We start from the raw sequence: 12,891 nt of genomic DNA on the forward strand, positions 1-12,891 counted from the left end.
TGCTAACGACAATCTCTACTGAAATCAATTGGGATATTTGTTTGCCATGTATTTGTATTCTTATTAGAGTAGCACACTATTAGTTTAGCAGCAAACTCTATTGAAAACAATACCGAATCGAGTCTCTAGAGTCAAATGTGAGATGGTAATAGATTTGCTATGTAAAATGTTCCAAATCAGTCACTTATAAAGTTCCAACCAGGGCTTAATTTGAGCCGGAACACGCCGGAACATGTTCCGGCACCTCCGATGTTGGATCCGGAACCTTTTTTATTGAATCCGGCACCTCAAATGTCACTATTCAAATTAATCGTCTTAAAAAAAAAAAAAATACTATTTGTGTAGTGTTCAATGTTATTGTTTGTGTTCGTATTTATTCCCTATGAAAGTTCCATACATTTTTTTGTTTGAAGGGAAGGGGAGAGGGACGACGAAAGGTGAAGCACTTAAAGTGACACATGCTATTCGCGCTTGTTGTCGAGCCTTGAGATCGATGTTAGAAAAATGCACTGGACACGAGGTGTAGAGAAAGAAGCAGAATCGAGGCCGATCGAGGGCACTATCGATGCTGTATGGGCCGTTCTGGATAAATAGGATAACGACCTGATGTGTTTGTGTTGATTATTTGTGCATCATTAAAATAGCCTACTATATAGTTTTATATGAAATGTAGTAATATATATATATATATATATATATATATATATATATATATATATATATATATATATATATATATATATATATATATATATATATATATATATATATATATATATATATATATATATATATATATATATATATATATATTCTATATATACTATACTATATTCTACTTTTTTTTCTTGGTTAATTTAATATTCCGAAAAATAACTGCTTGTGAAAACAATTCATGCAGTGTATTTTTTTACATTTCGCACCCGTGCAGTGCATGTTCTGAAATAAAAATAAAAATTGCCTTGAATAGGCTACATAGGCGGCCTTGTTTGTTTTGCGGTCTATTGACGCAATGCTCTTCTGATGCGAGCCGCGAGAAATCCCTGGTCTGTTGTAGAAAGGATACCATCCAATGCAACAAATATATTTAATGGCTAATGTATGCATAGGCCTATGCTGAGTTTAATTTATTTATGATTAGATGCGCTGCAGTTCACGCGCAATGCAACTGAACGCGGCGCACCGGTGCCTCCATTTCACGGTTATTATATTGTCTGTTATATTTGCTTTTTATTTATTAAATACAAGCAATTAGTTAATGCAACATTTACTAAAATTAATATACAATTTATACAAAACGAAATTCGTTTCAAAGAAAGGCTTTTTCTACAAAGCAAAATTTAATGAAAGTGATAAAAAAATAATGTCACCCGAATACATATATATATATATATATATATATATATATATATATATATATATATATATATATATATATATATATATATATATATATATATATATTTAAAATATAGGCCTATATTTTATTTATATATGATGCTCGTTATCGGTAGTGATATTGTTTATTATTGCAAAGGTTTTTAATTTGTTTAATAAATCTAATAATTCTGACTGGGCATATCACTATAGTCATAACTTTTATTTCTATCTCAAATGATTTTTAATAACTTGGCTGAGAAAAAAAATGATAGGGGGTACGTTATTGAAAAAAGATTGAGAAGCACTGCTATAGGCAGTGTAAAAAATGTTTTGTTCCGTTACCTCCAACCTGCGTTTTGAGTCGCCGGATCCACCCCCCCTCTGCGCTCCGGGACCTCCCACTTTACAAATTAAGCACTGGTTCCAACGCTTGAAAGGCAGCTCCCTAGGTTAGGTTTTGGAACAGATATGCTCTTCGAAAAGCACAGAAGGTGTAAATCTGCACATACTTTGCATGATTTCAGCGTGTCTCTTTAAGACTTGTGTTGGGATGTTTTGCGTTAACAGCAGCTAGCTGGCTAAAGCTCTCTGCTTTGTTCTCCAATCCTGAGGTTAACGATTTTCCGTCGTGGGAGGCGGGGGAGAGGAGTGGCGGAATTAGGATTCAGCTCCCATCCTCAGCGCCGAGCGGCTGTCTGCTGCCTACCCAGCAACCCCGGCGCTTTGTGACAAGGAGATGGATGATATCTGCAGCCTGGCCGGCCGCTCTATGGGTAAAGACACACACACACACAAGCGCACAGGGTCACAAACACACACACACACACACACACACACACACACACACACACACACACACACACACACACACACACACACACACACACACACACACACACACACACACACACACACACACACACACACACACACACACACACACACACACACACACACACACACACACACACACACACACACACACACACACACACACACACACACACACACACACACACAGTTCTCAAAGCCAGCAAGGCTGTGCGCACACACATTCACACATGTAACTAATGCTGTGATGCTGCTGCTACAACCTTTAACGTGTAACACAAAAGAAGAACCACAGCCACCTGCCTTTGTGATTGTTTACTTCATTTGTGAAAGTATTGCACTTATACATGTGGAGGGGGAATAGCTGTATTAGGGAGTTTAAATAAGTAATTTATACCAGAAGAAGAGAGGGACACCAAAAATGAGGCAAGAATTTCAACAGTAATATACACAGAATTTATTAGAAAAGTCTTAAACAACTACAGCATTTGAAAATACAAATATGCAAGAGGACAAACAAGACTATTAGAGTGTGTTTGTGCATACATGTGTGTGTGGGTCACTAGACAGTGTGTGAAAGCAGAATGGATCTGTCTCTCTTGTCTGCCTCTTTTAATGCATGTGTGTGTCAAACTCACCTGCTGAAACTACCACTGCAAACTTGCACACACATACACACTGCTTCTGCAATACACACAGTGGGAAAATACTGAGGGTTTGAGATGTGGATAGGATACTGAGGATAAAAAAACATGCGCGCAACACGCACACACAACATATATAATGTTGTTTTCCAATAAAAATGTTAATACATTCTTAAAACAAAATACATTTACTGCATCAAAATTGATAAAATATTTTATTTATTAATATTTTTAATAATATATTTTAAGTTTAATAATATTTTATTTATTAAAATACTATATATTATGCATAAACATTGACTTTTCAGTAAAAAAAAAAATATATATATATATATATATATAAATTACTTTGTTAAATAAAATATGACATTTTTTTTGTCAATTTTGATGCAGTAAATGTATCTTGTTTTAAGAATGTATTAATATTTTTATTGGAAAACGACATTATATATGTTGTGTTTGTGTTTTCCTCAGTATCCACATCTCAAACCCTCATATATATAATATGCTGAAAAGTCAATATTTATGCATATATCAATTTATACTGATATCAAATATAGTGATATTTTATTTTTCAATGCAGTGATTGTGTTTTAGAATTAAATGCATATGTTAGTAATTAGTAAGAATGTGTATATTGATACCTGGGATTTACCTGCAAACTGCAAATAACATCTTTCTTCTACACCTAAAAAAAAAGAAGAAAAAAATACAGCAATTAAAACCATTAACGCAATCAATTAATACAAAAATACATCAAGGTATTATTTTGGACTCTCATTCACAACAGGGATCAACTTGAGAGAGTTAATTTTAGGATACTGGCAGGTTTATATCTCTGCCAGAGCTCACTGTGTGTTGAAGAACAAAAAGATGTCTGGGTGTGTGTGTGTGTGTGTGTTTGAGGATTGCTGGAGTGCTCACACAGTTTTTTTGTGCAGGTAAAGGGAGCACCTGCGGCCATCGCTAACCAACATCCGATGGGTTAAAAGCTCTGACGGGAGGAAGACGCTCGGAGCAGCCGCAGGTTCCACTGGAGTCCCGTCGGCTGAGAGAAACCTGTGAGACAGAAGCTAATTATCCTCTAAAGCAAAAAGCCAGTTGTGGTTCAATAACTCCAGCACGCTGCCAGCCAGATACTGCGTTTCCTTGGCAACGCCTCCACAGCAGTACTGCAGACATCACAGAGAAAGGCAGGCGGTCACAGGGTACACAGGGCAGGATGAATCGGGGAGGAAAGACTTTATGAGTGACGGGCCGTGTGGAGATGCGTCCTAGTCTAGACTGATGCAGGAAAATTATAGGCCATTACTCCCTGCTGAGATCGATTTACTTCCTTTACATTTGGTGTCCAAGAGATGTATAAAAATAATGACATTCTCAAAATGACTTCTTATTTTCTCTTCAAAATCGTGTAATACATCTGTCTGACCTAATCAAACCCCAGCAGACAGATATTAGTGAAGTTTTAACCCTTGAATCGCTACTAGGTAGAAGAGCACTTTTTGTGACTGTTATCCACAATAGGGAGGGAAACTGTTTCTGTTTGGGCTCAATCTGAACCTGACAAAAACACACACAATCAGCTGTACCTCTTCAGATATTAAAAGAGCCTCTGGGTCTCTCAGCACTTCTGGTCTGGGATGATCCAACCCGATCTCACGGCAATTTGTACGTATTTTACGAGGTGGCTAATTTGTACCAATTTGACGAGTTGCCCAATTCGTATGATTTCGTACGAATGACCTAACTCCAAACCCCACCCGTCACTGCTGTTTAGACAAATACGAGTGAGGTCGTATGAATTAGCCACCTCGTACTAATACGTATGAATTCGTCGTGAGATAGCGTTGGACGGTCACCCCGTTTACACCAATGACGATAACTAATGATAAAGATATAGTTTTAAATATAAAAGAATAGCGGAATCCACACCATAACTAAAACGATAATGGCACAGAGAAACAATATGGTTGGAATCACTTTCAGGATGATTTTTTCATTATTCCATGTTTTATCAATAGCCAACAATACATTGTATGGGTCAAAATGATCGATTTTTCTTTAATGCCAAAAATCATTAGAATATTAAGTAAAGATCGTGTTCCATTAAGATATTTAGTAAATTTCCTACCATAAATATATCATGTATTATTATTAGTAATATGCATTGCTAAGGACTTCATTTGGACAACTGTTAAGGCGATTTTCTCAATATTTCGATGTTTTGGCACCCTCAGATTCCAGATATTCAAGTAGTTGTATCTCGGCCAAATATTGTCCTATCCTAACAAACCATACATCAATGGAAAGCTTATTCATTCATGTATAAATCTCAATTTCAAAAATTGACCCTTATGTCTGGTTTTGTGGTCCAGGGTCACACATAGTTATCGTTATAGTTATTGTTCTTGGTGTGAACAGGCCTTAACTAAAGCACATTTTGAGATTTTATCTCCATTGCCCAAGCTCTTACTAACTGGTTTAACCATTAAAACAACACAAATGTACAATACAGAAGTGGTTTTGTGTTAGGAACCAGTACATAATAGAAATGAAGGTCCATAACAATAGCCCATTAAAGGTGAAGGCGACAAGAGGTGTGTGAAACAGTGGCTAAACAATAAGGGATTTCTTATAGGCTCAATATGACATGAAACTAATTGACTTATTAATGGCCTCCAATGGCTTATTACTTTAATTAAATGGTGACAACAAACAATGATGAAAGATGCTAATGTTCAACACAGTTACATTTATGAACAATAATCTGAATTACGGGAAGTAATTTACCCTGGCTTCAAATGTCAATCAGAATTGAAACTCAGAACTTATCAGTTTTATCCAACAATTTTTACATGATTGTCGATGATGGCCAATATTAGTCAGACATCAAAATAATTTAATGTAAAGCACAGATTAAATTGTTTTAAATTCAGCTAATATTGACACCACAATGGTCCCCGATATATTTTACATGTATGAATAAGTGAATTCTGTGGCATTTGCTCTCGTACGTGTAAGTATCCATCATTCTCTCTGTGTCTGGATGTACGCAGATGTTCTGAGACTCTTTGTGTGTGTACACCTGTTATTTGTACCTGCAGTGAGCAGTGAGAAGGGCCCACTGTTTCCTCTGACCTGCGCTGATAACATGCACAACAACAATCCCTGACAACCAATGGAAGAAAGATTCCTGTAATCCTGTAAATTCACCCGGCTCCTGCAGTTTCTCCCGCCTGAGCTCTCAGTGCCTAATCTACTCTCAGTACCTTTATCCCAGACAAATGTTAAGTTTATTTAAACCGCACACGGTTAGCGACAAAACACACACACACACACACACCAGCTTTTTTAATTCCTCAGTGGCCGGTCTTTATCTCCTGACATTTATCATCTTCCTTGCAGTCTATAACAATTATTCGGTGTAAGATTGTGTATGTTTTATATTTCAAAATGTTTACTAGTGAACACTTGTTTCTCTATGTACATTTCTGTATTGTCCAGTTATAACTGCTATCAGTCCATCAGTTTTATTTGTAGCAAACCTGACATCCAGGCAATTTAGACAAATAATATGGGGAAACTGTATGTAATGTTATTTCACATTGACTCATTTATTGTGTGTTTGCATGTCTATCTTTCTGGAAGTCTGTCTGAAAATGCTGGTCAGACTTATCAGGCAGAAAACGAACCAGTTTTTTGCTCTGATACACTCAAATGAAACAGCCCGATGTGCTGTCAGCCAAAAATGTAAATATGAAACCAAGTCAGTGAGGCTGAGACAGCCGACCCGATGCTTGCTGGACCATTCAAAAGTCGGGTCATTTATTAAATAACAAAATCTTCATTCCTGGCTTGATCCAAGTCTTTGTTCCTTTTCTCATCTAGCTGATAAAATGGTCCATGTGTGTGTGTGAGAGCGTGTGGGACGAGGGAGTATTTATGTGCTAGCTCAGATGAATAGTGTGAGAAGCACGCAAGATTTTATCTGTGCATTGGCACTGCCAGCCTGTGCCGAGTGTCAGACGGATCCTAATAAAACTGTCTGACCCCGCGTTGGGCACCAGGCTGGCGCTCGTCGGTCGTGGCTGACTGCTTGGTATGCACAGAGCATGGCAGAGATTCAGCTGTTGCTGGGAGCTTTGTGGCACAGACCCAGCCTGATTAGTTGGCATCCGCCATTGTTCAGAGCGAAACCAAGCAGGGGAAAAATATAATTAGAGAGAGAGAGAGAGAGATAGATAGATAGAGAGAGAGAGAGAGAGAGAGAGAGAGAGAGAGAGAGAGAGAGAGAGAGAGAGAGAGAGAGAGCAATAGGGAGAAATCAATTGTTTTGAAACTACATTTCTAATGTGGGTAATTTAGCAAAATTAGGTTTTCAAAAGTTAAACACTCCAGGGAGATAAAGAACAAAGCCAGGCGTAAGACTTAATGAGTTCACATCTTTAAAACAGGAAGGAGCCCACAGCTCCGTGCCAACCGGACCCCTTAAAACTGCCATCCGTCTGGAGTTCAATGTCATTTCGGCTCAAAAACAACATTATGACACATTAAGATCCACATAAACATGGACGCCTGTGCGTGCCGTGCCTACGAACGCAATAATCTGCGAGTCTCATGTTCTGCTAGCACAAAGTCTGGGCTTCACGAAGTAATAAAGTCTATTCATAGAAATCGTTTTTGTGTAAATGAAGGTGTCAGCATATGTTGGTTCAATATGTCGCTCGGTTTTTTACACGGACTTGTTTGGCTATGCATCAGACAGATCTTACATTATTGGATTAAACCAAAAATGACATTACATCTGGTGGATACATGAGAATAAATCCAAGCAGACGTTTCATAATAGTGCAGGTGCTGAGGTCTTCTATGAAGGGCGTCACCAATAAAATGCTTGTACATTTTACGCTCATTAAAGAGATTTTTTTTTAAAAATAAACCAGAATTTTCAATCGCAACCAAAGCAAACCGGTGAGGGAATAACTGATAATCCCGGCCCTTCCTCTTGCTGCCGATGTGATAAAGGTCGGTTATAGATGAGCTGCAGCGGCGACCAGACAGCCAGACGGAGCGATTAGCACGACAACCCTCTCCTGCACCCCTCACCCCAAAGAAAAAACATCTCAGCAGACGTACAAGATCGAGTTTTATTTCAAAACAAGAAGAGACCATCATCATCATCATAGGCATGTGAACATATTGAACATTAAGTCTTTGCATCCTCTGTCGTCTTCCACCGTTTCTCTTTCTTATCTCCCACAGACATCCGTCCCACGTCCGTCTCTGTCTGGACACGTCCAGGGGATCGAGTGCTTTTGCCCTCTGCCCAGGTCCCAAGAGCTTAACCTGTGATTTTTAGCAGACAAAGCTCACAAGTTAGGGTCTCAGGGACCAGGAGGAGTGCAGCGGTGTCCGCACAGGTTAGTCACACACATACACATACATATTGCACCCTCGCGTCCTTTTTTGTCCGGCGTAATGAATACTATAACGTTCGGCCTATGGAAATAAAATATGCCTTTCCTGCCTTCATTGCAGTTCTCTCATCAGATGTAAGAGTTACAGACACACAGGTATATCATGCACCAAACGCCATGCAGATGGACAAAAAAAAAAACATCAGGTAAGAGGAAACTAGGACGAGCGGTCGGATTTGAAGCTGTCCATCGAGCGGTAGGCAAAGCCTTTGTTGGTGGAGAAAAGCCTCCAGTCCGATGGTCAGTCTCTGTCTTTCTCTTTGTCCTGTGTTTCTCCTCCTCAGGATCTCTGGTGAGCAGAACCGCTGGCCTCTGACTGCAGCTTCAGATATAAACGTCTGTATGTGTGCGTGTGTGTGTGTGTCTGTCTGTCTGCGTCTCATCTCCCGCCACTGACTCCATTACACCGAAAAACGTGTAGCAGCAATTGATCAGCCACGATCAGAGCCGGTAAACCGGCATTGGGGCAAAATTAACAAAAAAACTGTCTCCGGCTTACACACCTCCCTGCATGACCACCCCCTACCCACCCAGACAAGCATCGCCTGCAATTGTTCCTGACGGCTTTTGCAGTAAGTTGTCTTTTTTGTGACTTTGTGAGCGCAGACGAGATCATGCAACCTCACAAGACTGACTGCAAGCAAATCCAATAGTGCACATGGCAGCCAAAGCATGCATGTCATTTACACTACAAATGCACATCTAATGCACACACACCTTGCAGACTTCCCCCACCCCCCAAATAAGCAGCATCGTTCATCCTTGGGGACCAGACAGTGTGGACACTCCCGGAAATGAGAGCTGCCACGTGCCTCAAAAACACACACACACACACACACACACACACACACACACACACACACACACACACACACACACACAAAATGTCTACCTTCAAACCTGTGTCAGCTTTGTCATCTTCAAGGAAAAAGAAAAAGAGAAAGTGAGCGACAAAGAGGACAAGCGAAACATCCTGGACTTCGTCAGACAGTGAGATGTGACCAAAAGTAGACACTCATGAGAACCCCATCTTCATCAGGACCGTTGCACATCTTCTTGCCACTGTCAGCCTCCTCGTCAGTCTGACACACACCTTACGCTAGCGACACACTCACCCGCTCATCCTCCTCCGGTCCGGACACCTGTCCCGGGCGTCTCTGTACCTGTACCTGGGCCGTCTGTGAGACCCGCTCTCGCTCTCTCGGTGTGACTGAGTGCCAGCGAGCGGCAGATTCTGCAGCGAGAGCGCTCCCCCCCACCCGCCCTCCCCTCCGTCTCTCTTCCTCCCTCCCTCTCAGCTCCGCTTCCCTTCTGCACTGATCAATCCCTCACTTTCTCCGAAGGCTCGAAAAAACGCAGCCAGCCAGCAGCCAGAAATGGCGTCTCGCTCTCCACACGCTCGGTGCAGCCACACGACAATCTGTCTGTCACAATATTGTGACAACATTTCCACAACTGACTGAGGAGGGTCATCCACCACCCCACCGCCAAAGCTGTGGACCGTGTTTGACCGCCACAATAAAGCAATATGTTGTTATTTTTGTAAAAACAAAAATGATAATTTCATAAAACACCTAAGCATAGGCAAACAAAACATCCTCTTTAAAAAAAAAGAAATGAAAAAAGAATATAAGGCAAGCATTGTCAAAAACAAGCAAAATAAGCAAACAAAACATAAAAGCATCAAAAATCGAATAATAAATAGCAATTTAAACGAAACAAGGAGGTGACAACAACAAAATGATGAAAACAGTAGCAATTTAAACAAAACGCAGAGATGAAACAACAGATTAATGAAAACAATGGCAATTTAAACAAAACAAGGAGACGAAACAACAGATTAATGAAAACAATGGCAATTTAAACAAAACGAGGAAACGAAACAACAGATTAATGAAAACTGGCAATTAAAAAAAAAACGAGGGGACGAAACAACAGATTAATGAAAACAATGGCAATTTAAACAAACGAGGGGACGAAACAACAGATTAATGAAAACAATGGGAATTAAAACAAATCGAGGGGACGAAACAACCGATTAATGAAAACAATGGCACTTTAAACAAAACGAGGGGACGAAAAACAGATTAATGAAAACAATGACAATTTAAACAAAATGAGTGGACGAAACAACAGAGTAATGAAAACAATGGCAATTTAAACAAAAAACAAGGAGACGAAACAACAGATTCATGAAAACAATGGCGATTTAAACAAAAACGAGGGAACGAAACAACAGATTCATGAAAACAATGGCAATTTAAACAAAACGAGGGGACGAAACAACAGATTCATGAAAACAATGGCAATTTAAACAAAACGAGGGGACGAAACAACAGATTCATGAAAACAATGGTAATTTAAACAAACTGAGTAGACGAAACAACAGATTCATGAAAACAATGGCGATTTAAACAAAAACGAGGGGACGAAACAACAGATTCATGAAAACAATGGCAATTTAAACAAAACGAGGGGACGAAACAACAGATTCATGAAAACAATGGCAATTTACACAAATCGAGTGGACGAAACAACATATTCATGAAAACAATGGCAATTTAAACAAATCGAGTGGACGAAACAACAGATTAATGAAAACAATGACAATTTAAACAAAACGAGTGGACGAAACAACAGATTCATGGAAACAATGGTAATTTAAACAAAACGAGTAGACGAAACAACAGATTAATGAAAACAATGGCAATTTAAACAAATCGAGGAGACGAAACAACAGATTAATGAAAACAATGGCAATTTAAACAAATCTAGGAGACGAAACAACAGATTCATGAAAAAAAAGGCAATTTAAACAAAACGAGGAGACGAAATAACAGATTAATGAAAACAATGGCAATTTAAACAAAACGAGTAGGTGAAACCAGGGCTTAATTTGAGCCGGAACACGCCGGAACATGTTCCGGCACCTCCGATGTTGGATCCGGAACCTTTTTTATTGAATCCGGCACCTCAAATGTCACTATTCAAATTAATCGTCTTAAAAAAAAAAAAAATACTATTTGTGTAGTGTTCAATGTTATTGTTTGTGTTCGTATTTATTCCCTATGAAAGTTCCATACATTTTTTTGTTTGAAGGGAAGGGGAGAGGGACGACGAAAGGTGAAGCACTTAAAGTGACACATGCTATTCGCGCTTGTTGTCGAGCCTTGAGATCGATGTTAGAAAAATGCACTGGACACGAGGTGTAGAGAAAGAAGCAGAATCGAGGCCGATCGAGGGCACTATCGATGCTGTATGGGCCGTTCTGGATAAATAGGATAACGACCTGATGTGTTTGTGTTGATTATTTGTGCATCATTAAAATAGCCTACTATATAGTTTTATATGAAATGTAGTAATATATATATATATATATATATATATATATATATATATATATATATATATATATATATATATATATATATATATATATATATATATATATATATATATATATTCTATATATACTATACTATATTCTACTTTTTTTTCTTGGTTAATTTAATATTCCGAAAAATAACTGCTTGTGAAAACAATTCATGCAGTGTATTTTTTTACATTTCGCACCCGTGCAGTGCATGTTCTGAAATAAAAATAAAAATTGCCTTGAATAGGCTACATAGGCGGCCTTGTTTGTTTTGCGGTCTATTGACGCAATGCTCTTCTGATGCGAGCCGCGAGAAATCCCTGGTCTGTTGTAGAAAGGATACCATCCAATGCAACAAATATATTTAATGGCTAATGTATGCATAGGCCTATGCTGAGTTTAATTTATTTATGATTAGATGCGCTGCAGTTCACGCGCAATGCAACTGAACGCGGCGCACCGGTGCCTCCATTTCACGGTTATTATATTGTCTGTTATATTTGCTTTTTATTTATTAAATACAAGCAATTAGTTAATGCAACATTTACTAAAATTAATATACAATTTATACAAAACGAAATTCGTTTCAAAGAAAGGCTTTTTCTACAAAGCAAAATTTAATGAAAGTGATAAAAAAATAATGTCACCCGAATACATATATATATATATATATATATATATATATATATATATATATATATATATATATATATATATATATATATATATATATATATATTTAAAATATAGGCCTATATTTTATTTATATATGATGCTCGTTATCGGTAGTGATATTGTTTATTATTGCAAAGGTTTTTAATTTGTTTAATAAATCTAATAATTCTGACTGGGCATATCACTATAGTCATAACTTTTATTTCTATCTCAAATGATTTTTAATAACTTGGCTGAGAAAAAAAATGATAGGGGGTACGTTATTGAAAAAAGATTGAGAAGCACTGCTATAGGCAGTGTAAAAAATGTTTTGTTCCGTTACCTCCAACCTGCGTTTTGAGTCGCCGGATCCACCCCCCCTCTGCGCTCCGGGACCTCCCACTTTACAAATTAAGCACTGGGTGAAACATCAAAATAATGAAAACAATGGCAATTTAAACAAAATGAGGGGACGAAACAACAGATTCATGAAAACAATGGCAATTTAAACAAATCAAGGGGACGAAAC

The 12,891-nt window shown here is 38.3% G+C and overlaps 1 long non-coding RNA gene across 2 annotated transcripts in view; it reads right to left on the reverse strand.

Moving 5' to 3' along the window:
- Positions 1-2,649: 2,649 nt before the first annotated feature.
- Positions 2,650-12,891, reverse strand: part of LOC307118911 — a 55,662-nt gene continuing 45,420 nt past the window's right edge. Inside the window, exons 3-5 of one of the 2 annotated variants that reach the window (XR_013815586.1) lie at positions 3,782-3,914; positions 3,500-3,543; positions 2,650-2,895 (exon numbers count right to left, since the gene is read on the reverse strand). This is a non-coding gene — a long non-coding RNA (uncharacterized lncRNA). Of the gene's footprint in view, positions 2,896-3,499; positions 3,544-3,779; positions 3,915-12,891 lie in introns of both variants that reach the window. The other variant, XR_013815587.1, reaches the window with a different exon arrangement.

This window comes from Gobio gobio (assembly GCF_949357685.1).
Source record: "Gobio gobio genome assembly, chromosome: 22".
NCBI lineage: Eukaryota > Metazoa > Chordata > Actinopteri > Cypriniformes > Gobionidae > Gobio > Gobio gobio.